The sequence below is a fragment of the Hypomesus nipponensis genome, chromosome 3, assembly GCF_054491055.1.
Source record: "Hypomesus nipponensis isolate SF chromosome 3, ASM5449105v1, whole genome shotgun sequence".
Lineage (NCBI taxonomy): Eukaryota > Metazoa > Chordata > Actinopteri > Osmeriformes > Osmeridae > Hypomesus > Hypomesus nipponensis.
The window spans coordinates 973,164-995,824 of record NC_140363.1 but is presented as its reverse complement, the minus strand read 5'-3'; the positions used below and the strand labels follow the sequence as shown (position 1 = coordinate 995,824).

Here is a 22,661-nt window from a genome sequence, read left to right as displayed (position 1 = left end):
TCAAGTGTTTATTGTCCACACCATAAAAATCGAATTCTACTATCAAGATTGTTCAGCATTGTTATTCAAGAGTGTGTGGTCCACATAAGATAACTTGTATACTGTATATTGCAAACGCATATACAGTCATTTCTGCCAAATCCCTCTTAGCCCATCAGTGCCCAGCTGACCTCCATCTCCTTGAGTTTTCGGATGTCCTTCTCCTCGTCAAACTCCCTCTTTATTTGAGCCCTCTGCTCTGCCAGCCTCCTCTCCTCCTTCGCCTCCTCCAGACGTAGCTTCTCCTTCTCCTCTGCCTCCTTAAGGTGCTTCTCCTCAATCTGGACAGGGCCCAAAAGGTAAACGGTTTGTTATACAAAATCATGTACCTGTGTGTGTGTGTGTGTGTGCGTGTGCGTGTGCGTGTGTTTGTGTACAGTACACAACATCCTGCAAATCAATGGCTTGTTGAAGCTAAAAGACCCTATAGCCATCAGAGGCCAGGGTCTTGAAATCTAAACAGAACACATCCCAAACCATACCACACAGTACCTGTTGTTTTAGGGCAAGCTTATACTTATCCAGTTCAGTGAGTTGATGAAGCGTTGGCTGGTTAGGAAACACATTTCCTCTGGCATACATTGAGGTCTGGACAGGGGCAAAACCTGCAGAGGTAAAGTAGAACAGTCATATGCATTTTGTGTACGTGTGTATTACATTTGCGTGAAATGATGTGATGTCTGCAGTGTGCCAGCTGGTGCAGTGACTGTCTACCAGAGACTGTGTTGATGGGAGGCAGTCTGTCCTCTCTCGGGATGGGCCTGGTGGCTTTTTTCAGAGAGGTCTCGGGGTTCAGCCAAGCTTCCTCATTCTGCTTGTGCATCTGCTTCAGGTCAGCTAGACAGGCAAAGTACAGTCAGACACTATACACAGAAATATCTGCCATCAACTGAAGTCCAGTCAACCTATGCAATCCTGTAGGGTGAGCCAACATGGAATGTAAGTGAACCATGCTACAACGTACTAATGAGGTCCCCTTGGGTGTCTCTGAGGGGTGCGCCGCACCCTCCCCGGCCCCATGGGTCATAGTTTCTTATTTCGGCCTCCAGCTTGGCCTCAGCCCGGTCCCTCTCTGCCTTCTCCAGCCTCCGGCGCTCCTGCTTCTCCTGGATCTGCAGGGATTCAAGGTTAAAAAATAATTTGGTGAGGAATACTGACTCGCCTGGAACTACATGTACCAGAGGTTTGAGGATAGACACAGTCAGCGTACACTATGACATCATCATGAACATGAGACTTTCAACTTGCACAACTCAAATAATTAGTCCTTTGTGAATAAAGATGGTCTTGTATTTACCTTTATCAGGTTATAAAAGCATAATGATTATTTCATTATGAAACAGAGTCGCTAAAGGCTCTAAATGGGAAGGATTTCCTTTGGGAATTAAAGTAACGTATAAAAAACACAAATCTACTTTGATGTACAACTGCTCTGTTTCATCTGACCAAAAGGCTACCTACTCCCTTTCTGCGCTGCTGAGATTTGAACTCAGGATTTGCACCCCATGACTTTGAGACAAAGGATGCAAAATTGAGCTGACACCTGCGCCTAACAAGGCGCCGCTGAGATTTGAACTCAGGATCTCCTGTTTACTAGACAGGCGCTTTGACCAACTAAGCCACGGCGCCTCGCTTTGTCAACTGAGACGAGCTCAGCCTTCTGTTTCCTCTTCGAGTGGGGGCTTTAAGGTGGGGTCAACAGCATCCGGTATCCAGTGCGCCACAGAGCCCCCAGTGCTAAACCTGTTTGGATTCGCCATACCATACTTAGGGGTTTGAGTGGCGAAGGAGCTGTACATGCAGATGTTCCACGAAAAGCTCAGTGTTGCCTGCTGTTTCAGAGCCCGGATAGCTCAGTCGGCAGAGCATCAGACTTTTAATCTGAGGGTCCAGGGTTCAAGTCCCTGTTTGGGCGAAAGGGTCCTCAAACCGTGTGGCAGCGCGGGATGAAGCGGGCCAAATTTGTCTCTCTTATGTACCTGACTTTGAGGGAACAACGGAAGCTTTTAATGGGAGGGTCCAGCATTCAAGTTCCTGGGTTAGCTGTGTGTTCAAACCACAGAGCGTGACTTGCGGCACGCAACCTTTGTCTCCGTTGCACCCCATGACTTTGAGACAAAGGATGCAAAATTGAGCTGACACCTGCGCCTAAAAAGGCGCCGCTGAGATTTGAACTCAGGATCTCCTGTTTACTAGACAGGCGCTTTGACCAACTAAGCCACGGCGCCTCGCTTTGTCAACAGAGACGAGCGCAACCTTCTGTTTCCTCTTCGAGTGGGTGCTTTAAGGTGGGGTCGACAGCATCTTCGCAAGCCACCTGAGAAGGTCATGCCCAAAATGGGGGATCGCATGCCTTCCTTGCAAATAAAACCTCCCACTTTCTCACAGCTCAGTTGGCAGAGCGTAGGACTGCATTTTTCAGACCCGACGGCGGAACAGCTCATTTGTCACACAGGCATGACCCACAACAGAGGCAAACAAGGACACGTTAGTCCCTGGGTGGGCTCGAACCACCATCCTTTCGGTTAACAGCCGAACGCGCTAGCCAATTGCGCCACAGAGACCCTGTCTTTGCAGAAACAGGACCGGAACATGGAAGGACCGGAAGATGGAAGGAAACGCTGGGAGACGAGTGCTCGGAGTCCCGTGAAGAAGAGGAGGAGCAGCCGCACAAATGACTTCCCGCGATCGGTCGACGGGAGCAAAAACGCGAACGACTCTGGTGGGACTCGAACCCACAACCTTTGAATGGCTTTTCCTCCCCCTTCCTAGAAGTCCAATGCGCTATCCATTGCGCCACAGAGCCCCCAGTGCTAAACCTGTTTGGATTCGCCATACCATACTTAGGGATTTGAGTGGCGAAGGAGCTGTACATGCAGATGTTCCACGAAAAGCTCAGTGTTGCCTGCAGTTCCAGAGCCCGGATAGCTCAGTCGGCAGAGCATCAGACTTTTAATCTGAGGGTCCAGGGTTCAAGTCCCTGTTCGGGCGAAAGGGTCCTCAAACCGTGTGGCAGCGCGGGATGAAGCGGGCCAAATTTGTCTCTCTTATGTACCTGACTTTGAGGGAACAACGGAAGCTTTTAATGGGAGGGTCCAGCATTCAAGTTCCTGGGTTAGCTGTGTGTTCAAACCACAGAGCGTGACTTGTGGCACGCAACCTTTGTCTCCGTTGCACCCCATGACTTTGAGACAAAGGATGCAAAATTGAGCTGACACCTGCGCCTAAAAAGGCGCCGCTGAGATTTGAACTCAGGATCTCCTGTTTACTAGACAGGCGCTTTGACCAACTAAGCCACGGCGCCTCGCTTTGTCAACAGAGACGAGCGCAACCTTCTGTTTCCTCTTCGAGTGGGTGCTTTAAGGTGGGGTCGACAGCATCTTCGCAAGCCACCTGAGAAGGTCATGCCCAAAATGGGGGATCGCATGCCTTCCTCGCAAATAAAACCTCCCACTCGCTCACCTTTTGACAGCTCCGTTGGCAGAGCGTAGGACTGCATTTTTCAGACATTTTCCAGCTCCGACGGCGGAACAGCTCATTTGTCACACAGGCATGACCCACAACAGAGGCAAACAAAAACACGTTCGTCCCTGGGTGGGCTCGAACCACCATCCTTTCGGTTAACAGCCGATCGCGCTAGCCAATTGCGCCACAGAGACCCTGTCTTTGCAGAAACAGGACCGGAACATGGAAGGACCGGAAGATGGAAGGAAACGCTGGGAGACGAGTGCTCGGAGTCCCGTGAAGAAGAGGAGGAGCGGCCGCACAAATGACTCTTCCCGCGATCGGTCGACGGGAGCTTGGGGGAAAAAATCTGAACGACTGTGGTGGGACTCGAACCCACAACCTTTGAATGGCTTTTCCTCCCCCTGCCTAGAAGTCCAATGTGCTATCCATTGCGCCACAGAGCCCCCAGTGCTAAACCTGTTTGGATTCGCCATACCATACTTAGGGGTTTGAGTGGCGAAGGAGCTGTACATGCAGATGTTCCACGAAAAGCTCAGTGTTGCTTGCAGTTCCAGAGCCCGGATAGCTCAGTCGGCAGAGCATCAGACTTTTAATCTGAGGGTCCAGGGTTCAAGTCCCTGTTCGGGCGAAAGGGTCCTCAAACCGCGTGGCAGCGCGGGATGAAGCGGGCCAAATTTGTCTCTCTTATGTACCTGACTTTGAGGGAACAACGGAAGCTTTTAATGGGAGGGTCCAGCATTCAAGTTCCTGGGTTAGCTGTGTGTTCAAACCACAGAGCGTGACTTGTGGCACGCAACCTTTGTCTCCGTTGCACCCCATGACTTTGAGACAAAGGATGCAAAATTGAGCTGACACCTGCGCCTAAAAAGGCGCCGCTGAGATTTGAACTCAGGATCTCCTGTTTACTAGACAGGCGCTTTGACCAACTAAGCCACGGCGCCTCGCTTTGTCAACAGAGACGAGCGCAACCTTCTGTTTCCTCTTCGAGTGGGTGCTTTAAGGTGGGGTCGACAGCATCTTCGCAAGCCACCTGAGAAGGTCATGCCCAAAATGGGGGATCGCATGCCTTCCTCGCAAATAAAACCTCCCACTCGCTCACCTTTTGACAGCTCCGTTGGCAGAGCGTAGGACTGCATTTTTCAGACATTTTCCAGCTCCGATGGCGGAACAGCTAATTTGCCACACAGGCATGACCCACAACAGAGGCAAACAAAAACACGTTCGTCCCTGGGTGGGCTCGAACCACCATCCTTTCGGTTAACAGCCGAACGCGCTAGCCAATTGCGCCACAGAGACCCTGTCTTTGCAGAAACAGGACCGGAACATGGAAGGACCGGAAGATGGAAGGAAACGCTGGGAGACGAGTGCTCGGAGTCCCGTGAAGAAGAGGAGGAGCGGCCGCACAAATGACTCTTCCCGCGATCGGTCGACGGGAGCTTGGGGGAAAAAATCCAAACGACTCTGGTGGGACTCGAACCCACAACCTTTGAATGGCTTTTCCTCCCCCTGCCTAGAAGTCCAATGCGCTATGTATTGCGCCACAGAGCCCCCAGTGCTGAACCTGTTTGGATTCGCCATACCATACTTAGGGGTTTGAGTGGCGAAGGAGGTGTATATGCAGATGTTCCACGAAAAGCTCAGTGTTGCCTGCCGTTCCAGAGCCCGGATAGCTCAGTCGGCAGAGCATCAGACTTTTAATCTGAGGGTCCAGGGTTCAAGTCCCTGTTTGGGCGAAAGGGTCCTCAAACCGTGTGCCAGCGCGGGATGAAGCGGGCCAAATTTGTCTCTCTTATGTATCTGACTTTGAGGGAACAACGGAAGCTTTTAATGGCAGGGTCCAGCATTCAAGTTCCTGGGTTAGCTGTGTGTTCAAACCACAGAGCGTGACTTGTGGCACGCAACCTTTGTCTCCGTTGCACCCCATGACTTTGAGACAAAGGATGCAAAATTGAGCTGACACCTGCGCCTAAAAAGGCGCCGCTGAGATTTGAACTCAGGATCTCCTGTTTACTAGACAGGCGCTTTGACCAACTAAGCCACGGCGCCTCGCTTTGTCAACCGAGACGAGCTCAGCCTTCTTGTTCCTCTTTGAGTGGGTGCTTTAAGGTGGGGTCGACAGCATCTTCGCAAGCCACCTGAGAAGGTCATGCCCAAAATGGGGGATCGCATGCCTTCCTTGCAAATAAAACCTCCCACTTTCTCACAGCTCAGTTGGCAGAGCGTAGGACTGCATTTTTCAGACCCGACGGCGGAACAGCTCATTTGTCACACAGGCATGACCCACAACAGAGGCAAACAAGGACACGTTAGTCCCTGGGTGGGCTCGAACCACCATCCTTTCGGTTAACAGCCGAACGCGCTAGCCAATTGCGCCACAGAGACCCTGTCTTTGCAGAAACAGGACCGGAACATGGAAGGACCGGAAGATGGAAGGAAACGCTGGGAGACGAGTGCTCGGAGTCCCGTGAAGAAGAGGAGGAGCAGCCGCACAAATGACTTCCCGCGATCGGTCGACGGGAGCAAAAACGCGAACGACTCTGGTGGGACTCGAACCCACAACCTTTGAATGGCTTTTCCTCCCCCTGCCTAGAAGTCCAATGCGCTATCCATTGCGCCACAGAGCCCCCAGTGTTGAACCTGTTTGGATTCGCCATACCATACTTAGGGGTTTGAGTGGCGAAGGAGCTGTACATGCAGATGTTCCACGAAAAGCTCAGTGTTGCCTGCAGTTCCAGAGCCCGGATAGCTCAGTCGGCAGAGCATCAGACTTTTAATCTGAGGGTCCAGGGTTCAAGTCCCTGTTCGGGCGAAAGGGTCCTCAAACCGTGTGGCAGCGCGGGATGAAGCGGGCCAAATTTGTCTCTCTTATGTACCTGACTTTGAGGGAACAACGGAAGCTTTTAATGGGAGGGTCCAGCATTCAAGTTCCTGGGTTAGCTGTGTGTTCAAACCACAGAGCGTGACTTGTGGCACGCAACCTTTGTCTCCGTTGCACCCCATGACTTTGAGACAAAGGATGCAAAATTGAGCTGACACCTGCGCCTAAAAAGGCGCCGCTGAGATTTGAACTCAGGATCTCCTGTTTACTAGACAGGCGCTTTGACCAACTAAGCCACGGCGCCTCGCTTTGTCAACAGAGACGAGCGCAACCTTCTGTTTCCTCTTCGAGTGGGTGCTTTAAGGTGGGGTCGACAGCATCTTCGCAAGCCACCTGAGAAGGTCATGCCCAAAATGGGGGATCGCATGCCTTCCTCGCAAATAAAACCTCCCACTCGCTCACCTTTTGACAGCTCCGTTGGCAGAGCGTAGGACTGCATTTTTCAGACATTTTCCAGCTCCGACGGCGGAACAGCTCATTTGTCACACAGGCATGACCCACAACAGAGGCAAACAAAAACACGTTCGTCCCTGGGTGGGCTCGAACCACCATCCTTTCGGTTAACAGCCGATCGCGCTAGCCAATTGCGCCACAGAGACCCTGTCTTTGCAGAAACAGGACCGGAACATGGAAGGACCGGAAGATGGAAGGAAACGCTGGGAGACGAGTGCTCGGAGTCCCGTGAAGAAGAGGAGGAGCGGCCGCACAAATGACTCTTCCCGCGATCGGTCGACGGGAGCTTGGGGGAAAAAATCTGAACGACTGTGGTGGGACTCGAACCCACAACCTTTGAATGGCTTTTCCTCCCCCTGCCTAGAAGTCCAATGTGCTATCCATTGCGCCACAGAGCCCCCAGTGCTAAACCTGTTTGGATTCGCCATACCATACTTAGGGGTTTGAGTGGCGAAGGAGGTGTATATGCAGATGTTCCACGAAAAGCTCAGTGTTGCCTGCCGTTCCAGAGCCCGGATAGCTCAGTCGGCATAGCATCAGACTTTTAATCTGAGGGTCCAGGGTTCAAGTCCCTGTTCGGGCGAAAGGGTCCTCAAACCGTGTGGCAGCGCGGGATGAAGCGGGCCAAATTTGTCTCTCTTATGTACCTGACTTTGAGGGAACAACGGAAGCTTTTAATGGGAGGGTCCAGCATTCAAGTTCCTGGGTTAGCTGTGTGTTCAAACCACAGAGCGTGACTTGAGGCACGCAACCTTTGTCTCCGTTGCACCCCATGACTTTGAGACAAAGGATGCAAAATTGAGCTGACACCTGCGCCTAAAAAGGCGCCGCTGAGATTTGAACTCAGGATCTCCTGTTTACTAGACAGGCGCTTTGACCAACTAAGCGACGGCGCCTCGCTTTGTCAACCGAGACGAGCTCAGCCTTCTTGTTCCTCTTTGAGTGGGTGCTTTAAGGTGGGGTCGACAGCATCTTCGCAAGCCACCTGAGAAGGTCATGCCCAAAATGGGGGATCGCATGCCTTCCTCGCAAATAAAACCTCCCACTCGCTCACCTTTTGACAGCTCCGTTGGCAGAGCGTAGGACTGCATTTTTCAGACATTTTCCAGCTCTGACGGCGGAACAGCTCATTTGCCACACAGGCATGACCCACAACAGAGGCAAACAAAAACACGTTCGTCCCTGGGTGGGCTCGAACCACCATCCTTTCGGTTAACAGCCGAACGCGCTAGCCAATTGCGCCACAGAGACCCTGTCTTTGCAGAATCAGGACCGGAACATGGAAGGACCGGAAGATGGAAGGAAACGCTGGGAGACGAGTGCTCGGAGTCCCGTGAAGAAGAGGAGGAGCGGCCGCACAAATGACTCTTCCCGCGATCGGTCGACGGGAGCTTGGGGGAAAAAATCTGAACGACTGTGGTGGGACTCGAACCCACAACCTTTGAATGGCTTTTCCTCCCCCTGCCTAGAAGTCCAATGTGCTATCCATTGCGCCACAGAGCCCCCAGTGCTAAACCTGTTTGGATTCGCCATACCATACTTAGGGGTTTGAGTGGCGAAGGAGGTGTATATGCAGATGTTCCACGAAAAGCTCAGTGTTGCCTGCCGTTCCAGAGCCCGGATAGCTCAGTCGGCATAGCATCAGACTTTTAATCTGAGGGTCCAGGGTTCAAGTCCCTGTTCGGGCGAAAGGGTCCTCAAACCGTGTGGCAGCGCGGGATGAAGCGGGCCAAATTTGTCTCTCTTATGTACCTGACTTTGAGGGAACAACGGAAGCTTTTAATGGGAGGGTCCAGCATTCAAGTTCCTGGGTTAGCTGTGTGTTCAAACCACAGAGCGTGACTTGAGGCACGCAACCTTTGTCTCCGTTGCACCCCATGACTTTGAGACAAAGGATGCAAAATTGAGCTGACACCTGCGCCTAAAAAGGCGCCGCTGAGATTTGAACTCAGGATCTCCTGTTTACTAGACAGGCGCTTTGACCAACTAAGCGACGGCGCCTCGCTTTGTCAACCGAGACGAGCTCAGCCTTCTTGTTCCTCTTTGAGTGGGTGCTTTAAGGTGGGGTCGACAGCATCTTCGCAAGCCACCTGAGAAGGTCATGCCCAAAATGGGGGATCGCATGCCTTCCTCGCAAATAAAACCTCCCACTCGCTCACCTTTTGACAGCTCCGTTGGCAGAGCGTAGGACTGCATTTTTCAGACATTTTCCAGCTCCGACGGCGGAACAGCTCATTTGCCACACAGGCATGACCCACAACAGAGGCAAACAAAAACACGTTCGTCCCTGGGTGGGCTCGAACCACCATCCTTTCGGTTAACAGCCGAACGCGCTAGCCAATTGCGCCACAGAGACCCTGTCTTTGCAGAATCAGGACCGGAACATGGAAGGACCGGAAGATGGAAGGAAACGCTGGGAGACGAGTGCTCGGAGTCCCGTGAAGAAGAGGAGGAGCGGCCGCACAAATGACTCTTCCCGCGATCGGTCGACGGGAGCTTGGGGGAAGAAAAAACGCGAACGACTCTGGTGGGACTCGAACCCACAACCTTTGAATGGCTTTTCCTCCCCCTGCCTAGAAGTCCAATGCGCTATCCATTGCGCCACAGAGCCCCCAGTCCTGAACCTGTTTGGATTCGCCATACCATACTTAGGGGTTTGAGTGGCGAAGGAGGTGTATATGCAGATGTTCCACGAAAAGCTCAGTGTTGCCTGCCGTTCCAGAGCCCGGATAGCTCAGTCGGCAGAGCATCAGACTTTTAATCTGAGGGTCCAGGGTTCAAGTCCCTGTTCGGGCGAAAGGGTCCTCAAACCGTGTGCCAGCGCGGGATGAAGCGGGCCAAATTTGTCTCTCTTATGTATCTGACTTTGAGGGAACAACGGAAGCTTTTAATGGCAGGGTCCAGCATTCAAGTTCCTGGGTTAGCTGTGTGTTCAAACCACAGAGCGTGACTTGTGGCACGCAACCTTTGTCTCTGTTGCACCCCATGACTTTGAGACAAAGGATGCAAAATTGAGCTGACACCTGCGCCTAAAAAGGCGCCGCTGAGATTTGAACTCAGGATCTCCTGTTTACTAGACAGGCGCTTTGACCAACTAAGCCACGGCGCCTCGCTTTGTCAACAGAGACGAGCGCAACCTTCTGTTTCCTCTTCGAGTGGGTGCTTTAAGGTGGGGTCGACAGCATCTTCGCAAGCCACCTGAGAAGGTCATGCCCAAAATGGGGGATCGCATGCCTTCCTCGCAAATAAAACCTCCCACTCGCTCACCTTTTGACAGCTCCGTTGGCAGAGCGTAGGACTGAATTTTTTAGACATTTTCCAGCTCCGACGGCGGAACAGCTAATTTGCCACACAGGCATGACCCACAACAGAGGCAAACAAAAACACGTTCGTCCCTGGGTGGGCTCGAACCACCATCCTTTCGGTTAACAGCCGATCGCGCTAGCCAATTGCGCCACAGAGACCCTGTCTTTGCAGAAACAGGACCGGAACATGGAAGGACCGGAAGATGGAAGGAAACGCTGGGAGACGAGTGCTCGGAGTCCCGTGAAGAAGAGGAGGAGCGGCCGCACAAATGACTCTTCCCGCGATCGGTCGACGGGAGCTTGGGGGAAAAAATCCAAACGACTCTGGTGGGACTCGAACCCACAACCTTTGAATGGCTTTTCCTCCCCCTGCCTAGAAGTCCAATGCGCTATCCATTGCGCCACAGAGCCACCAGTGCTTAACCTGTTTGGATTCGCCATACCATACTTAGGGGTTTGAGTGGCGAAGGAGCTGTACATGCAGATGTTCCACGAAAAGCTCAGTGTTGCCTTTCCAGAAGCCGGATAGCTCAGTCGGCAGAGCATCAGACTTTTAATCTGAGGGTCCAGGGTTCAAGTCCCTGTTCGGGCGAAAGGGTCCTCAAACCGTGTGGCAGCGCGGGATGAAGCGGGCCAAATTTGTCTCTCTTATGTACCTGACTTTGAGGGAACAACGGAAGCTTTTAATGGCAGGGTCCAGCATTCAAGTTCCTGGGTTAGCTGTGTGTTCAAACCACAGAGCGTGACTTGTGGCACGCAACCTTTGTCTCCGTTGCACCCCATGACTTTGAGACAAAGGATGCAAAATTGAGCTGACACCTGCGCCTAAAAAGGCGCCTCTGAGATTTGAACTCAGGATCTCCTGTTTACTAGACAGGCGCTTTGACCAACTAAGCCACGGCGCCTCGCTTTGTCAACAGAGACGAGCGCAACCTTCTGTTTCCTCTTCGAGTGGGTGCTTTAAGGTGGGGTCGACAGCATCTTCGCAAGCCACCTGAGAAGGTCATGCCCAAAATGGGGGATCGCATGCCTTCCTCGCAAATAAAACCTCCCACTCGCTCACCTTTTGACAGCTCCGTTGGCAGAGCGTAGGACTGCATTTTTCAGACATTTTCCAGCTCCGACGGCGGAACAGCTCATTTGCCACACAGGCATGACCCACAACAGAGGCAAACAAAAACACGTTCGTCCCTGGGTGGGCTCGAACCACCATCCTTTCGGTTAACAGCCGAACGCGCTAGCCAATTGCGCCACAGAGACCCTGTCTTTGCAGAAACAGGACCGGAACATGGAAGGACCGGAAGATGGAAGGAAACGCTGGGAGACGAGTGCTCGGAGTCCCGTGAAGAAGAGGAGGAGCGGCCGCACAAATGACTCTTCCCGCGATCGGTCGACGGGAGCTTGGGGGAAAAAATCCGAACGACTCTGGTGGGACTCGAACCCACAACCTTTGAATGGCTTTTCCTCTCCCTGCCTAGAAGTCCAATGCGCTATCCATTGCGCCACAGAGCCCCCAGTGCTGAACCTGTTTGGATTCGCCATACCATACTTAGGGGTTTGAGTGGCGAAGGAGGTGTATATGCAGATGTTCCACGAAAAGCTCAGTGTTGCCTGCCGTTCCAGAGCCCGGATAGCTCAGTCGGCATAGCATCAGACTTTTAATCTGAGGGTCCAGGGTTCAAGTCCCTGTTCGGGCGAAAGGGTCCTCAAACCGTGTGGCAGCGCGGGATGAAGCGGGCCAAATTTGTCTCTCTTATGTACCTGACTTTGAGGGAACAACGGAAGCTTTTAATGGGAGGGTCCAGCATTCAAGTTCCTGGGTTAGCTGTGTGTTCAAACCACAGAGCGTGACTTGAGGCACGCAACCTTTGTCTCCGTTGCACCCCATGACTTTGAGACAAAGGATGCAAAATTGAGCTGACACCTGCGCCTAAAAAGGCGCCGCTGAGATTTGAACTCAGGATCTCCTGTTTACTAGACAGGCGCTTTGACCAACTAAGCGACGGCGCCTCGCTTTGTCAACCGAGACGAGCTCAGCCTTCTTGTTCCTCTTTGAGTGGGTGCTTTAAGGTGGGGTCGACAGCATCTTCGCAAGCCACCTGAGAAGGTCATGCCCAAAATGGGGGATCGCATGCCTTCCTCGCAAATAAAACCTCCCACTCGCTCACCTTTTGACAGCTCCGTTGGCAGAGCGTAGGACTGCATTTTTTAGACATTTTCCAGCTCCGACGGCGGAACAGCTAATTTGCCACACAGGCATGACCCACAACAGAGGCAAACAAAAACACGTTCGTCCCTGGGTGGGCTCGAACCACCATCCTTTCGGTTAACAGCCGATCGCGCTAGCCAATTGCGCCACAGAGACCCTGTCTTTGCAGAAACAGGACCGGAACATGGAAGGACCGGAAGATGGAAGGAAACGCTGGGAGACGAGTGCTCGGAGTCCCGTGAAGAAGAGGAGGAGCGGCCGCACAAATGACTCTTCCCGCGATCGGTCGACGGGAGCTTGGGGGAAAAAATCCAAACGACTCTGGTGGGACTCGAACCCACAACCTTTGAATGGCTTTTCCTCCCCCTGCCTAGAAGTCCAATGCGCTATCCATTGCGCCACAGAGCCACCAGTGCTTAACCTGTTTGGATTCGCCATACCATACTTAGGGGTTTGAGTGGCGAAGGAGCTGTACATGCAGATGTTCCACGAAAAGCTCAGTGTTGCCTTTCCAGAAGCCGGATAGCTCAGTCGGCAGAGCATCAGACTTTTAATCTGAGGGTCCAGGGTTCAAGTCCCTGTTCGGGCGAAAGGGTCCTCAAACCGTGTGGCAGCGCGGGATGAAGCGGGCCAAATTTGTCTCTCTTATGTACCTGACTTTGAGGGAACAACGGAAGCTTTTAATGGGAGGGTCCAGCATTCAAGTTCCTGGGTTAGCTGTGTGTTCAAACCACAGAGCGTGACTTGAGGCACGCAACCTTTGTCTCCGTTGCACCCCATGACTTTGAGACAAAGGACGCAAAATTGAGCTGACACCTGCGCCTAAAAAGGCGCCGCTGAGATTTGAACTCAGGATCTCCTGTTTACTATACAGGCGCTTTGACCAACTAAGCCACGGCGCCTCGCTTTGTCAACAGAGACGAGCGCAACCTTCTGTTTCCTCTTCGAGTGGGTGCTTTAAGGTGGGGTCGACAGCATCTTCGCAAGCCACCTGAGAAGGTCATGCCCAAAATGGGGGATCGCATGCCTTCCTCGCAAATAAAACCTCCCACTCGCTCACCTTTTGACAGCTCCGTTGGCAGAGCGTAGGACTGCATTTTTCAGACATTTTCCAGCTCCGACGGCGGAACAGCTCATTTGCCACACAGGCATGACCCACAACAGAGGCAAACAAAAACACATTCGTCCCTGGGTGGGCTCGAACCACCATCCTTTCGGTTAACAGCCGAACGCGCTAGCCAATTGCGCCACAGAGACCCTGTCTTTGCAGAAACAGGACCGGAACATGGAAGGACCGGAAGATGGAAGGAAACGCTGGGAGACGAGTGCTCGGAGTCCCGTGAAGAAGAGGAGGAGCGGCCGCACAAATGACTCTTCCCGCGATCGGTCGACGGGAGCTTGGGGGAAAAAATCCAAACGACTCTGGTGGGACTCGAACCCACAACCTTTGAATGGATTTTCCTCCCCCTGCCTAGAAGTCCAATGCGCTATCCATTGCGCCACAGAGCCCCCAGTGCTAAACCTGTTTGGATTCGCCATACCATACTTAGGGGTTTGAGTGGCGAAGGAGCTGTACATGCAGATGTTCCACGAAAAGCTCAGTGTTGCTTGCAGTTCCAGAGCCCGGATAGCTCAGTCGGCAGAGCATCAGACTTTTAATCTGAGGGTCCAGGGTTCAAGTCCCTGTTCGGGCGAAAGGGTCCTCAAACCGTGTGGCAGCGCGGGATGAAGCGGGCCAAATTTGTCTCTCTTATGTACCTGACTTTGAGGGAACAACGGAAGCTTTTAATGGGAGGGTCCAGCATTCAAGTTCCTGGGTTAGCTGTGTGTTCAAACCACAGAGCGTGACTTGTGGCACGCAACCTTTGTCTCCGTTGCACCCCATGACTTTGAGACAAAGGATGCAAAATTGAGCTGACACCTGCGCCTAAAAAGGCGCCGCTGAGATTCCACTGAGATTCGGCGCCTCGCTTTGTCAACAGAGACGAGCGCAACCTTCTGTTTCTTCTTCGAGTGGGTGCTTTAAGGTGGGGTCGACAGCATCTTCGCAAGCCACCTGAGAAGGTCATGCCCAAAATGGGGGATCGCATGCCTTCCTCGCAAATAAAACCTCCCACTCGCTCACCTTTTGACAGCTCCGTTGGCAGAGCGTAGGACTGAATTTTTTAGACATTTTCCAGCTCCGACGGCGGAACAGCTAATTTGCCACACAGGCATGACCCACAACAGAGGCAAACAAAAACACGTTCGTCCCTGGGTGGGCTCGAACCACCATCCTTTCGGTTAACAGCCGATCGCGCTAGCCAATTGCGCCACAGAGACCCTGTCTTTGCAGAAACAGGACCGGAACATGGAAGGACCGGAAGATGGAAGGAAACGCTGGGAGACGAGTGCTCGGAGTCCCGTGAAGAAGAGGAGGAGCGGCCGCACAAATGACTCTTCCCGCGATCGGTCGACGGGAGCTTGGGGGAAAAAATCCAAACGACTCTGGTGGGACTCGAACCCACAACCTTTGAATGGCTTTTCCTCCCCCTGCCTAGAAGTCCAATGCGCTATCCATTGCGCCACAGAGCCACCAGTGCTTAACCTGTTTGGATTCGCCATACCATACTTAGGGGTTTGAGTGGCGAAGGAGCTGTACATGCAGATGTTCCACGAAAAGCTCAGTGTTGCCTTTCCAGAAGCCGGATAGCTCAGTCGGCAGAGCATCAGACTTTTAATCTGAGGGTCCAGGGTTCAAGTCCCTGTTCGGGCGAAAGGGTCCTCAAACCGTGTGGCAGCGCGGGATGAAGCGGGCCAAATTTGTCTCTCTTATGTACCTGACTTTGAGGGAACAACGGAAGCTTTTAATGGCAGGGTCCAGCATTCAAGTTCCTGGGTTAGCTGTGTGTTCAAACCACAGAGCGTGACTTGTGGCACGCAACCTTTGTCTCCGTTGCACCCCATGACTTTGAGACAAAGGATGCAAAATTGAGCTGACACCTGCGCCTAAAAAGGCGCCTCTGAGATTTGAACTCAGGATCTCCTGTTTACTAGACAGGCGCTTTGACCAACTAAGCCACGGCGCCTCGCTTTGTCAACAGAGACGAGCGCAACCTTCTGTTTCCTCTTCGAGTGGGTGCTTTAAGGTGGGGTCGACAGCATCTTCGCAAGCCACCTGAGAAGGTCATGCCCAAAATGGGGGATCGCATGCCTTCCTCGCAAATAAAACCTCCCACTCGCTCACCTTTTGACAGCTCCGTTGGCAGAGCGTAGGACTGCATTTTTCAGACATTTTCCAGCTCCGACGGCGGAACAGCTCATTTGCCACACAGGCATGACCCACAACAGAGGCAAACAAAAACACGTTCGTCCCTGGGTGGGCTCGAACCACCATCCTTTCGGTTAACAGCCGAACGCGCTAGCCAATTGCGCCACAGAGACCCTGTCTTTGCAGAAACAGGACCGGAACATGGAAGGACCGGAAGATGGAAGGAAACGCTGGGAGACGAGTGCTCGGAGTCCCGTGAAGAAGAGGAGGAGCGGCCGCACAAATGACTCTTCCCGCGATCGGTCGACGGGAGCTTGGGGGAAAAAATCCGAACGACTCTGGTGGGACTCGAACCCACAACCTTTGAATGGCTTTTCCTCTCCCTGCCTAGAAGTCCAATGCGCTATCCATTGCGCCACAGAGCCCCCAGTGCTGAACCTGTTTGGATTCGCCATACCATACTTAGGGGTTTGAGTGGCGAAGGAGGTGTATATGCAGATGTTCCACGAAAAGCTCAGTGTTGCCTGCCGTTCCAGAGCCCGGATAGCTCAGTCGGCATAGCATCAGACTTTTAATCTGAGGGTCCAGGGTTCAAGTCCCTGTTCGGGCGAAAGGGTCCTCAAACCGTGTGGCAGCGCGGGATGAAGCGGGCCAAATTTGTCTCTCTTATGTACCTGACTTTGAGGGAACAACGGAAGCTTTTAATGGGAGGGTCCAGCATTCAAGTTCCTGGGTTAGCTGTGTGTTCAAACCACAGAGCGTGACTTGAGGCACGCAACCTTTGTCTCCGTTGCACCCCATGACTTTGAGACAAAGGATGCAAAATTGAGCTGACACCTGCGCCTAAAAAGGCGCCGCTGAGATTTGAACTCAGGATCTCCTGTTTACTAGACAGGCGCTTTGACCAACTAAGCGACGGCGCCTCGCTTTGTCAACCGAGACGAGCTCAGCCTTCTTGTTCCTCTTTGAGTGGGTGCTTTAAGGTGGGGTCGACAGCATCTTCGCAAGCCACCTGAGAAGGTCATGCCCAAAATGGGGGATCGCATGCCTTCCTCGCAAATAAAACCTCCCACTCGCTCACCTTTTGACAGCTCCGTTGGCAGAGCGTAGGACTGCATTTTTTAGACATTTTCCAGCTCCGACGGCGGAACAGCTAATTTGCCACACAGGCATGACCCACAACAGAGGCAAACAAAAACACGTTCGTCCCTGGGTGGGCTCGAACCACCATCCTTTCGGTTAACAGCCGATCGCGCTAGCCAATTGCGCCACAGAGACCCTGTCTTTGCAGAAACAGGACCGGAACATGGAAGGACCGGAAGATGGAAGGAAACGCTGGGAGACGAGTGCTCGGAGTCCCGTGAAGAAGAGGAGGAGCGGCCGCACAAATGACTCTTCCCGCGATCGGTCGACGGGAGCTTGGGGGAAAAAATCCAAACGACTCTGGTGGGACTCGAACCCACAACCTTTGAATGGCTTTTCCTCCCCCTGCCTAGAAGTCCAATGCGCTATCCATTGCGCCACAGAGCCACCAGTGCTTAACCTGTTTGGATTCGCCATACCATACTTAGGGGTTTGAGTGGCGAAGGAGCTGTACATGCAGATGTTCCACGAAAAGCTCAGTGTTGCCTTTCCAGAAGCCGGATAGCTCAGTCGGCAGAGCATCAGACTTTTAATCTGAGGGTCCAGGGTTCAAGTCCCTGTTCGGGCGAAAGGGTCCTCAAACCGTGTGGCAGCGCGGGATGAAGCGGGCCAAATTTGTCTCTCTTATGTACCTGACTTTGAGGGAACAACGGAAGCTTTTAATGGGAGGGTCCAGCATTCAAGTTCCTGGGTTAGCTGTGTGTTCAAACCACAGAGCGTGACTTGAGGCACGCAACCTTTGTCTCCGTTGCACCCCATGACTTTGAGACAAAGGATGCAAAATTGAGCTGACACCTGCGCCTAAAAAGGCGCCGCTGAGATTTGAACTCAGGATCTCCTGTTTACTATACAGGCGCTTTGACCAACTAAGCCACGGCGCCTCGCTTTGTCAACAGAGACGAGCGCAACCTTCTGTTTCCTCTTCGAGTGGGTGCTTTAAGGTGGGGTCGACAGCATCTTCGCAAGCCACCTGAGAAGGTCATGCCCAAAATGGGGGATCGCATGCCTTCCTCGCAAATAAAACCTCCCACTCGCTCACCTTTTGACAGCTCCGTTGGCAGAGCGTAGGACTGCATTTTTCAGACATTTTCCAGCTCCGACGGCGGAACAGCTCATTTGCCACACAGGCATGACCCACAACAGAGGCAAACAAAAACACATTCGTCCCTGGGTGGGCTCGAACCACCATCCTTTCGGTTAACAGCCGAACGCGCTAGCCAATTGCGCCACAGAGACCCTGTCTTTGCAGAAACAGGACCGGAACATGGAAGGACCGGAAGATGGAAGGAAACGCTGGGAGACGAGTGCTCGGAGTCCCGTGAAGAAGAGGAGGAGCGGCCGCACAAATGACTCTTCCCGCGATCGGTCGACGGGAGCTTGGGGGAAAAAATCCAAACGACTCTGGTGGGACTCGAACCCACAACCTTTGAATGGATTTTCCTCCCCCTGCCTAGAAGTCCAATGCGCTATCCATTGCGCCACAGAGCCCCCAGTGCTAAACCTGTTTGGATTCGCCATACCATACTTAGGGGTTTGAGTGGCGAAGGAGCTGTACATGCAGATGTTCCACGAAAAGCTCAGTGTTGCTTGCAGTTCCAGAGCCCGGATAGCTCAGTCGGCAGAGCATCAGACTTTTAATCTGAGGGTCCAGGGTTCAAGTCCCTGTTCGGGCGAAAGGGTCCTCAAACCGTGTGGCAGCGCGGGATGAAGCGGGCCAAATTTGTCTCTCTTATGTACCTGACTTTGAGGGAACAACGGAAGCTTTTAATGGGAGGGTCCAGCATTCAAGTTCCTGGGTTAGCTGTGTGTTCAAACCACAGAGCGTGACTTGTGGCACGCAACCTTTGTCTCCGTTGCACCCCATGACTTTGAGACAAAGGATGCAAAATTGAGCTGACACCTGCGCCTAAAAAGGCGCCGCTGAGATTCCACTGAGATTCGGCGCCTCGCTTTGTCAACAGAGACGAGCGCAACCTTCTGTTTCTTCTTCGAGTGGGTGCTTTAAGGTGGGGTCGACAGCATCTTCGCAAGCCACCTGAGAAGGTCATGCCCAAAATGGGGGATCGCATGCCTTCCTCGCAAATAAAACCTCCCACTCGCTCACCTTTTGACAGCTCCGTTGGACTGCATTTTTCAGACGTTTTCCAGCTCCGACGGCTGAACAGCTCATTTGCCACACAGGCATGACCCACAACAGAGGCAAACAAGGACACGTTCGTCCCTGGGTGGGCTCGAACCACCATCCTTTCGGTTAACAGCCGAACGCGCTAGCCAATTGCGCCACAGAGACCCTGTCTTTGCAGAAACAGGACCGGAACATGGAAGGACCGGAAGATGGAAGGAAACGCTGGGAGACGAGTGCTCGGAGTCCCGTGAAGAAGAGGAGGAGCGGCCGCACAAATGACTCTTCCCGCGATCGGTCGACGGGAGCAAAAATCCGAACGACTCTGGTGGGACTCGAACCCACAACCTTTGAATGGCTTTTCCTCCCCCTGCCTAGAAGTCCAATGCGCTATCCATTGCGCCACAGAGCCCCCAGTGCTAAACCTGTTTGGATTTCCCATACCATACTTAGGGGTTTGAGTGCGCGAAGGAGCTGTACATGCAGATGTTCCACGAAAAGCTCAGTGTTGCTTGCAGTTCCAGAGCCCGGATAGCTCAGTCGGCAGAGCATCAGACTTTTAATCTGAGGGTCCAGGGTTCAAGTCCCTGTTCGGGCGAAAGGGTCCTCAAACCGTGTGGCAGCGCGGGATGAAGCGGGCCAAATTTGTCTCTCTTATGTACCTGACTTTGAGGGAACAACGGAAGCTTTTAATGGGAGGGTCCAGCATTCAAGTTCCTGGGTTAGCTGTGTGTTCAAACCACAGAGCGTGACTTGCGGCACGCAACCTTTGTCTCCGTTGCACCCCATGACTTTGAGACAAAGGATGCAAAATTGAGCTGACACCTGCGCCTAAAAAGGCGCCGCTGAGATTTGAACTCAGGATCTCCTGTTTACTAGACAGGCGCTTTGACCAACTAAGCCACGGCGCCTCGCTTTGTCAACAGAGACGAGCGCAACCTTCTGTTTCCTCTTCGAGTGGGTGCTTTAAGGTGGGGTCGACAGCATCTTCGCAAGCCACCTGAGAAGGTCATGCCCAAAATGGGGGATCGCATGCCTTCCTCGCAAATAAAACCTCCCACTCGCTCACCTTTTGACAGCTCCGTTGGCAGAGCGTAGGACTGCATTTTTCAGACGTTTTCCAGCTCCGACGGCGGAACAGCTCATTTGCCACACAGGCATGACCCACAACAGAGGCAAACAAGGACACGTTCGTCCCTGGGTGGGCTCGAACCACCATCCTTTCGGTTAACAGCCGAACGCGCTAGCCAATTGCGCCACAGAGACCCTGTCTTTGCAGAAACAGGACCGGAACATGGAAGGACCGGAAGATGGAAGGAAACGCTGGGAGACGAGTGCTCGGAGTCCCGTGAAGAAGAGGAGGAGCGGCCGCACAAATGACTCTTCCCGCGATCGGTCGACGGGAGCAAAAATCCGAACGACTCTGGTGGGACTCGAACCCACAACCTTTGAATGGCTTTTCCTCCCCCTGCCTAGAAGTCCAATGCGCTATCCATTGCGCCACAGAGCCCCCAGTGCTAAACCTGTTTGGATTCGCCATACCATACTTAGGGGTTTGAGTGCGCGAAGGAGCTGTACATGCAGATGTTCCACGAAAAGCTCAGTGTTGCTTGCAGTTCCAGAGCCCGGATAGCTCAGTCGGCAGAGCATCAGACTTTTAATCTGAGGGTCCAGGGTTCAAGTCCCTGTTCGGGCGAAAGGGTCCTCAAACCGTGTGGCAGCGCGGGATGAAGCGGGCCAAATTTGTCTCTCTTATGTACCTGACTTTGAGGGAACAACGGAAGCTTTTAATGGGAGGGTCCAGCATTCAAGTTCCTGGGTTAGCTGTGTGTTCAAACCACAGAGCGTGACTTGCGGCACGCAACCTTTGTCTCCGTTGCACCCCATGACTTTGAGACAAAGGATGCAAAATTGAGCTGACACCTGCGCCTAAAAAGGCGCCGCTGAGATTTGAACTCAGGATCTCCTGTTTACTAGACAGGCGCTTTGACCAACTAAGCCACGGCGCCTCGCTTTGTCAACAGAGACGAGCGCAACCTTCTGTTTCCTCTTCGAGTGGGTGCTTTAAGGTGGGGTCGACAGCATCTTCGCAAGCCACCTGAGAAGGTCATGCCCAAAATGGGGGATCGCATGCCTTCCTCGCAAATAAAACCTCCCACTCGCTCACCTTTTGACAGCTCCGTTGGCAGAGCGTAGGACTGCATTTTTCAGACGTTTTCCAGCTCCGACGGCGGAACAGCTCATTTGCCACACAGGCATGACCCACAACAGAGGCAAACAAGGACACGTTCGTCCCTGGGTGGGCTCGAACCACCATCCTTTCGGTTAACAGCCGAACGCGCTAGCCAATTGCGCCACAGAGACCCTGTCTTTGCAGAAACAGGACCGGAACATGGAAGGACCGGAAGATGGAAGGAAACGCTGGGAGACGAGTGCTCGGAGTCCCGTGAAGAAGAGGAGGAGCGGCCGCACAAATGACTCTTCCCGCGATCGGTCGACGGGAGCAAAAATCCGAACGACTCTGGTGGGACTCGAACCCACAACCTTTGAATGGCTTTTCCTCCCCCTGCCTAGAAGTCCAATGCGCTATCCATTGCGCCAAAAATGGGGCAAAAGGGACTGCTAGCGGGGGGCAAAAGGAAAAAAGAGGGGGGGAAGGGGGGGGAAAGAGAAAAAACGGAAAGAGAAAAGGAGAAAAACAAACAAATTGTCATGTTTTTTTCTCCACTCACATCCCCTTTAAAGTTCTTTTCACACACATGTGCGCTCATTTTCATCACTTTTATCAACAACATTGACACGTCGTCTCCTGCGGGATTCGATCCGACGAGGCTGTGCACCGTGTCAGCAATCACCATCACCATGCAATAACATTATTTTTATTTCTCGTATCACGTGTATATTGCTCGTATTACAGTTTTTTACAATGGCTATGACACTTTTGTCAATACCTTTAACAAGTTTCCTAAACTCTTGACACAGTTAGCACAACATCCACCTGTGTTGGCTATACAATTAACACATTTTGTATTGCTTTGACACAAAATGCATAGAGTAAACACACATTTTAAATGCTTGAACTTCTTTTACACACAAGCTCAACCAAGACCAAAACAATCGATTTTTACGGACCAATTTACCAATGCTTTAACACTGTATGTCAGAACAGATAACACTATGTTCAAAACCTAATTTATTGGCTAAAGTCAAAGTGAACAGCTGTTCTTATTGTGAATTGAAACACAAATATATCCCCTGTATTTTATGTATTCCATTGCTACTGGGAAAAAGCTGGTTGAAGTTATGCAAATACTCTGAATTACAGTTGATTCCGAACTAGGAAACACTATGGTGTTGAGGTTCTTTCAATCGCATGACTATATGGTATATATACTGCAAAGTGGAGCTCTTTGTGCTGATCTTGTGTGGAAAAAAAACAATATGGAGCAATACGAAGAAAGTAAGAATACAGTAATACCTGCACGAAGGAGAGGAACACAATAACCAGGACAAAGGAGAGGAGTGGGACAAGGACAAGGGAGAGGAGATAGAATGTGTGGTGGCACTCAGAGAAGTGCCAGAGCTAGGGTAATACTGTAAATGGCAGCAAAATTGCATATTTCTCGCAGTAATGTCCTGTTGAAAAGGAAGCCTTTACTGCAGCAATTATGTTTCTGTCTTCTTTTTTTCAATACAGTAACTGTACATTCTATAAAGCTACTCTGACATAATTCATTTTTTGTTCTGAATTTCTGCAGCAAAAGAAACAAAATGCATGCATTTACTAAACCCAA

At 52.2% G+C, this 22,661-nt stretch overlaps 67 non-coding genes across 67 annotated transcripts; 18 read left to right on the top strand and 49 right to left on the bottom strand.

Annotated features, from left to right (window-relative positions):
* Positions 1 to 1,594: 1,594 nt before the first annotated feature.
* On the bottom strand, positions 1,595 to 1,668 carry trnat-agu (transfer RNA threonine (anticodon AGU)). The gene has a single exon. It is a non-coding gene; the product is annotated as a tRNA-Thr (tRNA).
* Positions 1,669 to 1,881: 213 nt separating this feature from the next.
* On the top strand, positions 1,882 to 1,954 carry trnak-uuu (transfer RNA lysine (anticodon UUU)). Its single transcript has one exon. It is a non-coding gene; the product is annotated as a tRNA-Lys (tRNA).
* A 239-nt stretch (positions 1,955 to 2,193) lies between these two features.
* trnat-agu (transfer RNA threonine (anticodon AGU)) lies at positions 2,194 to 2,267 on the bottom strand. Its single transcript has one exon. It is a non-coding gene; the product is annotated as a tRNA-Thr (tRNA).
* A 262-nt stretch (positions 2,268 to 2,529) lies between these two features.
* Positions 2,530 to 2,603, bottom strand: trnan-guu (transfer RNA asparagine (anticodon GUU)). Its single transcript has one exon. It is a non-coding gene; the product is annotated as a tRNA-Asn (tRNA).
* Positions 2,604 to 2,753: 150 nt separating this feature from the next.
* trnar-ucu (transfer RNA arginine (anticodon UCU)) lies at positions 2,754 to 2,845 on the bottom strand. Its single transcript is given in 2 exon segments — positions 2,754 to 2,789; positions 2,809 to 2,845. It is a non-coding gene; the product is annotated as a tRNA-Arg (tRNA).
* A 112-nt stretch (positions 2,846 to 2,957) lies between these two features.
* Positions 2,958 to 3,030, top strand: trnak-uuu (transfer RNA lysine (anticodon UUU)). The gene has a single exon. It is a non-coding gene; the product is annotated as a tRNA-Lys (tRNA).
* Positions 3,031 to 3,269: 239 nt separating this feature from the next.
* On the bottom strand, positions 3,270 to 3,343 carry trnat-agu (transfer RNA threonine (anticodon AGU)). Its single transcript has one exon. It is a non-coding gene; the product is annotated as a tRNA-Thr (tRNA).
* A 281-nt stretch (positions 3,344 to 3,624) lies between these two features.
* On the bottom strand, positions 3,625 to 3,698 carry trnan-guu (transfer RNA asparagine (anticodon GUU)). Its single transcript has one exon. It is a non-coding gene; the product is annotated as a tRNA-Asn (tRNA).
* A 364-nt stretch (positions 3,699 to 4,062) lies between these two features.
* On the top strand, positions 4,063 to 4,135 carry trnak-uuu (transfer RNA lysine (anticodon UUU)). The gene has a single exon. It is a non-coding gene; the product is annotated as a tRNA-Lys (tRNA).
* Positions 4,136 to 4,374: 239 nt separating this feature from the next.
* On the bottom strand, positions 4,375 to 4,448 carry trnat-agu (transfer RNA threonine (anticodon AGU)). Its single transcript has one exon. It is a non-coding gene; the product is annotated as a tRNA-Thr (tRNA).
* Positions 4,449 to 4,729: 281 nt separating this feature from the next.
* On the bottom strand, positions 4,730 to 4,803 carry trnan-guu (transfer RNA asparagine (anticodon GUU)). Its single transcript has one exon. It is a non-coding gene; the product is annotated as a tRNA-Asn (tRNA).
* Positions 4,804 to 4,963: 160 nt separating this feature from the next.
* trnar-ucu (transfer RNA arginine (anticodon UCU)) lies at positions 4,964 to 5,055 on the bottom strand. The gene is given in 2 exon segments: positions 4,964 to 4,999; positions 5,019 to 5,055. It is a non-coding gene; the product is annotated as a tRNA-Arg (tRNA).
* Positions 5,056 to 5,167: 112 nt separating this feature from the next.
* Positions 5,168 to 5,240, top strand: trnak-uuu (transfer RNA lysine (anticodon UUU)). Its single transcript has one exon. It is a non-coding gene; the product is annotated as a tRNA-Lys (tRNA).
* Positions 5,241 to 5,479: 239 nt separating this feature from the next.
* trnat-agu (transfer RNA threonine (anticodon AGU)) lies at positions 5,480 to 5,553 on the bottom strand. The gene has a single exon. It is a non-coding gene; the product is annotated as a tRNA-Thr (tRNA).
* Positions 5,554 to 5,815: 262 nt separating this feature from the next.
* trnan-guu (transfer RNA asparagine (anticodon GUU)) lies at positions 5,816 to 5,889 on the bottom strand. The gene has a single exon. It is a non-coding gene; the product is annotated as a tRNA-Asn (tRNA).
* Positions 5,890 to 6,039: 150 nt separating this feature from the next.
* trnar-ucu (transfer RNA arginine (anticodon UCU)) lies at positions 6,040 to 6,131 on the bottom strand. Its single transcript is given in 2 exon segments — positions 6,040 to 6,075; positions 6,095 to 6,131. It is a non-coding gene; the product is annotated as a tRNA-Arg (tRNA).
* Positions 6,132 to 6,243: 112 nt separating this feature from the next.
* On the top strand, positions 6,244 to 6,316 carry trnak-uuu (transfer RNA lysine (anticodon UUU)). Its single transcript has one exon. It is a non-coding gene; the product is annotated as a tRNA-Lys (tRNA).
* Positions 6,317 to 6,555: 239 nt separating this feature from the next.
* trnat-agu (transfer RNA threonine (anticodon AGU)) lies at positions 6,556 to 6,629 on the bottom strand. The gene has a single exon. It is a non-coding gene; the product is annotated as a tRNA-Thr (tRNA).
* Positions 6,630 to 6,910: 281 nt separating this feature from the next.
* On the bottom strand, positions 6,911 to 6,984 carry trnan-guu (transfer RNA asparagine (anticodon GUU)). Its single transcript has one exon. It is a non-coding gene; the product is annotated as a tRNA-Asn (tRNA).
* Positions 6,985 to 7,348: 364 nt separating this feature from the next.
* On the top strand, positions 7,349 to 7,421 carry trnak-uuu (transfer RNA lysine (anticodon UUU)). Its single transcript has one exon. It is a non-coding gene; the product is annotated as a tRNA-Lys (tRNA).
* A 239-nt stretch (positions 7,422 to 7,660) lies between these two features.
* trnat-agu (transfer RNA threonine (anticodon AGU)) lies at positions 7,661 to 7,734 on the bottom strand. Its single transcript has one exon. It is a non-coding gene; the product is annotated as a tRNA-Thr (tRNA).
* A 281-nt stretch (positions 7,735 to 8,015) lies between these two features.
* trnan-guu (transfer RNA asparagine (anticodon GUU)) lies at positions 8,016 to 8,089 on the bottom strand. The gene has a single exon. It is a non-coding gene; the product is annotated as a tRNA-Asn (tRNA).
* Positions 8,090 to 8,453: 364 nt separating this feature from the next.
* trnak-uuu (transfer RNA lysine (anticodon UUU)) lies at positions 8,454 to 8,526 on the top strand. The gene has a single exon. It is a non-coding gene; the product is annotated as a tRNA-Lys (tRNA).
* Positions 8,527 to 8,765: 239 nt separating this feature from the next.
* Positions 8,766 to 8,839, bottom strand: trnat-agu (transfer RNA threonine (anticodon AGU)). Its single transcript has one exon. It is a non-coding gene; the product is annotated as a tRNA-Thr (tRNA).
* Positions 8,840 to 9,120: 281 nt separating this feature from the next.
* trnan-guu (transfer RNA asparagine (anticodon GUU)) lies at positions 9,121 to 9,194 on the bottom strand. The gene has a single exon. It is a non-coding gene; the product is annotated as a tRNA-Asn (tRNA).
* A 163-nt stretch (positions 9,195 to 9,357) lies between these two features.
* Positions 9,358 to 9,449, bottom strand: trnar-ucu (transfer RNA arginine (anticodon UCU)). The gene is given in 2 exon segments: positions 9,358 to 9,393; positions 9,413 to 9,449. It is a non-coding gene; the product is annotated as a tRNA-Arg (tRNA).
* A 112-nt stretch (positions 9,450 to 9,561) lies between these two features.
* trnak-uuu (transfer RNA lysine (anticodon UUU)) lies at positions 9,562 to 9,634 on the top strand. The gene has a single exon. It is a non-coding gene; the product is annotated as a tRNA-Lys (tRNA).
* Positions 9,635 to 9,873: 239 nt separating this feature from the next.
* On the bottom strand, positions 9,874 to 9,947 carry trnat-agu (transfer RNA threonine (anticodon AGU)). Its single transcript has one exon. It is a non-coding gene; the product is annotated as a tRNA-Thr (tRNA).
* A 281-nt stretch (positions 9,948 to 10,228) lies between these two features.
* Positions 10,229 to 10,302, bottom strand: trnan-guu (transfer RNA asparagine (anticodon GUU)). The gene has a single exon. It is a non-coding gene; the product is annotated as a tRNA-Asn (tRNA).
* Positions 10,303 to 10,462: 160 nt separating this feature from the next.
* On the bottom strand, positions 10,463 to 10,554 carry trnar-ucu (transfer RNA arginine (anticodon UCU)). Its single transcript is given in 2 exon segments — positions 10,463 to 10,498; positions 10,518 to 10,554. It is a non-coding gene; the product is annotated as a tRNA-Arg (tRNA).
* Positions 10,555 to 10,662: 108 nt separating this feature from the next.
* trnak-uuu (transfer RNA lysine (anticodon UUU)) lies at positions 10,663 to 10,735 on the top strand. The gene has a single exon. It is a non-coding gene; the product is annotated as a tRNA-Lys (tRNA).
* Positions 10,736 to 10,974: 239 nt separating this feature from the next.
* Positions 10,975 to 11,048, bottom strand: trnat-agu (transfer RNA threonine (anticodon AGU)). The gene has a single exon. It is a non-coding gene; the product is annotated as a tRNA-Thr (tRNA).
* Positions 11,049 to 11,329: 281 nt separating this feature from the next.
* On the bottom strand, positions 11,330 to 11,403 carry trnan-guu (transfer RNA asparagine (anticodon GUU)). Its single transcript has one exon. It is a non-coding gene; the product is annotated as a tRNA-Asn (tRNA).
* Positions 11,404 to 11,563: 160 nt separating this feature from the next.
* trnar-ucu (transfer RNA arginine (anticodon UCU)) lies at positions 11,564 to 11,655 on the bottom strand. The gene is given in 2 exon segments: positions 11,564 to 11,599; positions 11,619 to 11,655. It is a non-coding gene; the product is annotated as a tRNA-Arg (tRNA).
* Positions 11,656 to 11,767: 112 nt separating this feature from the next.
* On the top strand, positions 11,768 to 11,840 carry trnak-uuu (transfer RNA lysine (anticodon UUU)). Its single transcript has one exon. It is a non-coding gene; the product is annotated as a tRNA-Lys (tRNA).
* A 239-nt stretch (positions 11,841 to 12,079) lies between these two features.
* Positions 12,080 to 12,153, bottom strand: trnat-agu (transfer RNA threonine (anticodon AGU)). Its single transcript has one exon. It is a non-coding gene; the product is annotated as a tRNA-Thr (tRNA).
* Positions 12,154 to 12,434: 281 nt separating this feature from the next.
* Positions 12,435 to 12,508, bottom strand: trnan-guu (transfer RNA asparagine (anticodon GUU)). The gene has a single exon. It is a non-coding gene; the product is annotated as a tRNA-Asn (tRNA).
* A 160-nt stretch (positions 12,509 to 12,668) lies between these two features.
* On the bottom strand, positions 12,669 to 12,760 carry trnar-ucu (transfer RNA arginine (anticodon UCU)). Its single transcript is given in 2 exon segments — positions 12,669 to 12,704; positions 12,724 to 12,760. It is a non-coding gene; the product is annotated as a tRNA-Arg (tRNA).
* Positions 12,761 to 12,868: 108 nt separating this feature from the next.
* On the top strand, positions 12,869 to 12,941 carry trnak-uuu (transfer RNA lysine (anticodon UUU)). Its single transcript has one exon. It is a non-coding gene; the product is annotated as a tRNA-Lys (tRNA).
* Positions 12,942 to 13,180: 239 nt separating this feature from the next.
* On the bottom strand, positions 13,181 to 13,254 carry trnat-agu (transfer RNA threonine (anticodon AGU)). Its single transcript has one exon. It is a non-coding gene; the product is annotated as a tRNA-Thr (tRNA).
* Positions 13,255 to 13,535: 281 nt separating this feature from the next.
* Positions 13,536 to 13,609, bottom strand: trnan-guu (transfer RNA asparagine (anticodon GUU)). The gene has a single exon. It is a non-coding gene; the product is annotated as a tRNA-Asn (tRNA).
* Positions 13,610 to 13,769: 160 nt separating this feature from the next.
* trnar-ucu (transfer RNA arginine (anticodon UCU)) lies at positions 13,770 to 13,861 on the bottom strand. The gene is given in 2 exon segments: positions 13,770 to 13,805; positions 13,825 to 13,861. It is a non-coding gene; the product is annotated as a tRNA-Arg (tRNA).
* Positions 13,862 to 13,973: 112 nt separating this feature from the next.
* On the top strand, positions 13,974 to 14,046 carry trnak-uuu (transfer RNA lysine (anticodon UUU)). The gene has a single exon. It is a non-coding gene; the product is annotated as a tRNA-Lys (tRNA).
* Positions 14,047 to 14,600: 554 nt separating this feature from the next.
* Positions 14,601 to 14,674, bottom strand: trnan-guu (transfer RNA asparagine (anticodon GUU)). Its single transcript has one exon. It is a non-coding gene; the product is annotated as a tRNA-Asn (tRNA).
* A 160-nt stretch (positions 14,675 to 14,834) lies between these two features.
* Positions 14,835 to 14,926, bottom strand: trnar-ucu (transfer RNA arginine (anticodon UCU)). The gene is given in 2 exon segments: positions 14,835 to 14,870; positions 14,890 to 14,926. It is a non-coding gene; the product is annotated as a tRNA-Arg (tRNA).
* A 108-nt stretch (positions 14,927 to 15,034) lies between these two features.
* Positions 15,035 to 15,107, top strand: trnak-uuu (transfer RNA lysine (anticodon UUU)). The gene has a single exon. It is a non-coding gene; the product is annotated as a tRNA-Lys (tRNA).
* Positions 15,108 to 15,346: 239 nt separating this feature from the next.
* trnat-agu (transfer RNA threonine (anticodon AGU)) lies at positions 15,347 to 15,420 on the bottom strand. The gene has a single exon. It is a non-coding gene; the product is annotated as a tRNA-Thr (tRNA).
* A 281-nt stretch (positions 15,421 to 15,701) lies between these two features.
* On the bottom strand, positions 15,702 to 15,775 carry trnan-guu (transfer RNA asparagine (anticodon GUU)). The gene has a single exon. It is a non-coding gene; the product is annotated as a tRNA-Asn (tRNA).
* A 160-nt stretch (positions 15,776 to 15,935) lies between these two features.
* On the bottom strand, positions 15,936 to 16,027 carry trnar-ucu (transfer RNA arginine (anticodon UCU)). Its single transcript is given in 2 exon segments — positions 15,936 to 15,971; positions 15,991 to 16,027. It is a non-coding gene; the product is annotated as a tRNA-Arg (tRNA).
* Positions 16,028 to 16,139: 112 nt separating this feature from the next.
* trnak-uuu (transfer RNA lysine (anticodon UUU)) lies at positions 16,140 to 16,212 on the top strand. Its single transcript has one exon. It is a non-coding gene; the product is annotated as a tRNA-Lys (tRNA).
* A 239-nt stretch (positions 16,213 to 16,451) lies between these two features.
* trnat-agu (transfer RNA threonine (anticodon AGU)) lies at positions 16,452 to 16,525 on the bottom strand. The gene has a single exon. It is a non-coding gene; the product is annotated as a tRNA-Thr (tRNA).
* Positions 16,526 to 16,806: 281 nt separating this feature from the next.
* On the bottom strand, positions 16,807 to 16,880 carry trnan-guu (transfer RNA asparagine (anticodon GUU)). The gene has a single exon. It is a non-coding gene; the product is annotated as a tRNA-Asn (tRNA).
* Positions 16,881 to 17,040: 160 nt separating this feature from the next.
* trnar-ucu (transfer RNA arginine (anticodon UCU)) lies at positions 17,041 to 17,132 on the bottom strand. Its single transcript is given in 2 exon segments — positions 17,041 to 17,076; positions 17,096 to 17,132. It is a non-coding gene; the product is annotated as a tRNA-Arg (tRNA).
* A 108-nt stretch (positions 17,133 to 17,240) lies between these two features.
* trnak-uuu (transfer RNA lysine (anticodon UUU)) lies at positions 17,241 to 17,313 on the top strand. Its single transcript has one exon. It is a non-coding gene; the product is annotated as a tRNA-Lys (tRNA).
* A 239-nt stretch (positions 17,314 to 17,552) lies between these two features.
* On the bottom strand, positions 17,553 to 17,626 carry trnat-agu (transfer RNA threonine (anticodon AGU)). The gene has a single exon. It is a non-coding gene; the product is annotated as a tRNA-Thr (tRNA).
* A 281-nt stretch (positions 17,627 to 17,907) lies between these two features.
* Positions 17,908 to 17,981, bottom strand: trnan-guu (transfer RNA asparagine (anticodon GUU)). The gene has a single exon. It is a non-coding gene; the product is annotated as a tRNA-Asn (tRNA).
* A 160-nt stretch (positions 17,982 to 18,141) lies between these two features.
* trnar-ucu (transfer RNA arginine (anticodon UCU)) lies at positions 18,142 to 18,233 on the bottom strand. Its single transcript is given in 2 exon segments — positions 18,142 to 18,177; positions 18,197 to 18,233. It is a non-coding gene; the product is annotated as a tRNA-Arg (tRNA).
* A 112-nt stretch (positions 18,234 to 18,345) lies between these two features.
* Positions 18,346 to 18,418, top strand: trnak-uuu (transfer RNA lysine (anticodon UUU)). The gene has a single exon. It is a non-coding gene; the product is annotated as a tRNA-Lys (tRNA).
* A 543-nt stretch (positions 18,419 to 18,961) lies between these two features.
* On the bottom strand, positions 18,962 to 19,035 carry trnan-guu (transfer RNA asparagine (anticodon GUU)). The gene has a single exon. It is a non-coding gene; the product is annotated as a tRNA-Asn (tRNA).
* Positions 19,036 to 19,187: 152 nt separating this feature from the next.
* trnar-ucu (transfer RNA arginine (anticodon UCU)) lies at positions 19,188 to 19,279 on the bottom strand. The gene is given in 2 exon segments: positions 19,188 to 19,223; positions 19,243 to 19,279. It is a non-coding gene; the product is annotated as a tRNA-Arg (tRNA).
* Positions 19,280 to 19,392: 113 nt separating this feature from the next.
* trnak-uuu (transfer RNA lysine (anticodon UUU)) lies at positions 19,393 to 19,465 on the top strand. The gene has a single exon. It is a non-coding gene; the product is annotated as a tRNA-Lys (tRNA).
* A 239-nt stretch (positions 19,466 to 19,704) lies between these two features.
* trnat-agu (transfer RNA threonine (anticodon AGU)) lies at positions 19,705 to 19,778 on the bottom strand. The gene has a single exon. It is a non-coding gene; the product is annotated as a tRNA-Thr (tRNA).
* A 281-nt stretch (positions 19,779 to 20,059) lies between these two features.
* trnan-guu (transfer RNA asparagine (anticodon GUU)) lies at positions 20,060 to 20,133 on the bottom strand. The gene has a single exon. It is a non-coding gene; the product is annotated as a tRNA-Asn (tRNA).
* A 152-nt stretch (positions 20,134 to 20,285) lies between these two features.
* trnar-ucu (transfer RNA arginine (anticodon UCU)) lies at positions 20,286 to 20,377 on the bottom strand. The gene is given in 2 exon segments: positions 20,286 to 20,321; positions 20,341 to 20,377. It is a non-coding gene; the product is annotated as a tRNA-Arg (tRNA).
* Positions 20,378 to 20,490: 113 nt separating this feature from the next.
* On the top strand, positions 20,491 to 20,563 carry trnak-uuu (transfer RNA lysine (anticodon UUU)). The gene has a single exon. It is a non-coding gene; the product is annotated as a tRNA-Lys (tRNA).
* Positions 20,564 to 20,802: 239 nt separating this feature from the next.
* Positions 20,803 to 20,876, bottom strand: trnat-agu (transfer RNA threonine (anticodon AGU)). The gene has a single exon. It is a non-coding gene; the product is annotated as a tRNA-Thr (tRNA).
* A 281-nt stretch (positions 20,877 to 21,157) lies between these two features.
* trnan-guu (transfer RNA asparagine (anticodon GUU)) lies at positions 21,158 to 21,231 on the bottom strand. Its single transcript has one exon. It is a non-coding gene; the product is annotated as a tRNA-Asn (tRNA).
* Positions 21,232 to 22,661: the final 1,430 nt, after the last annotated feature.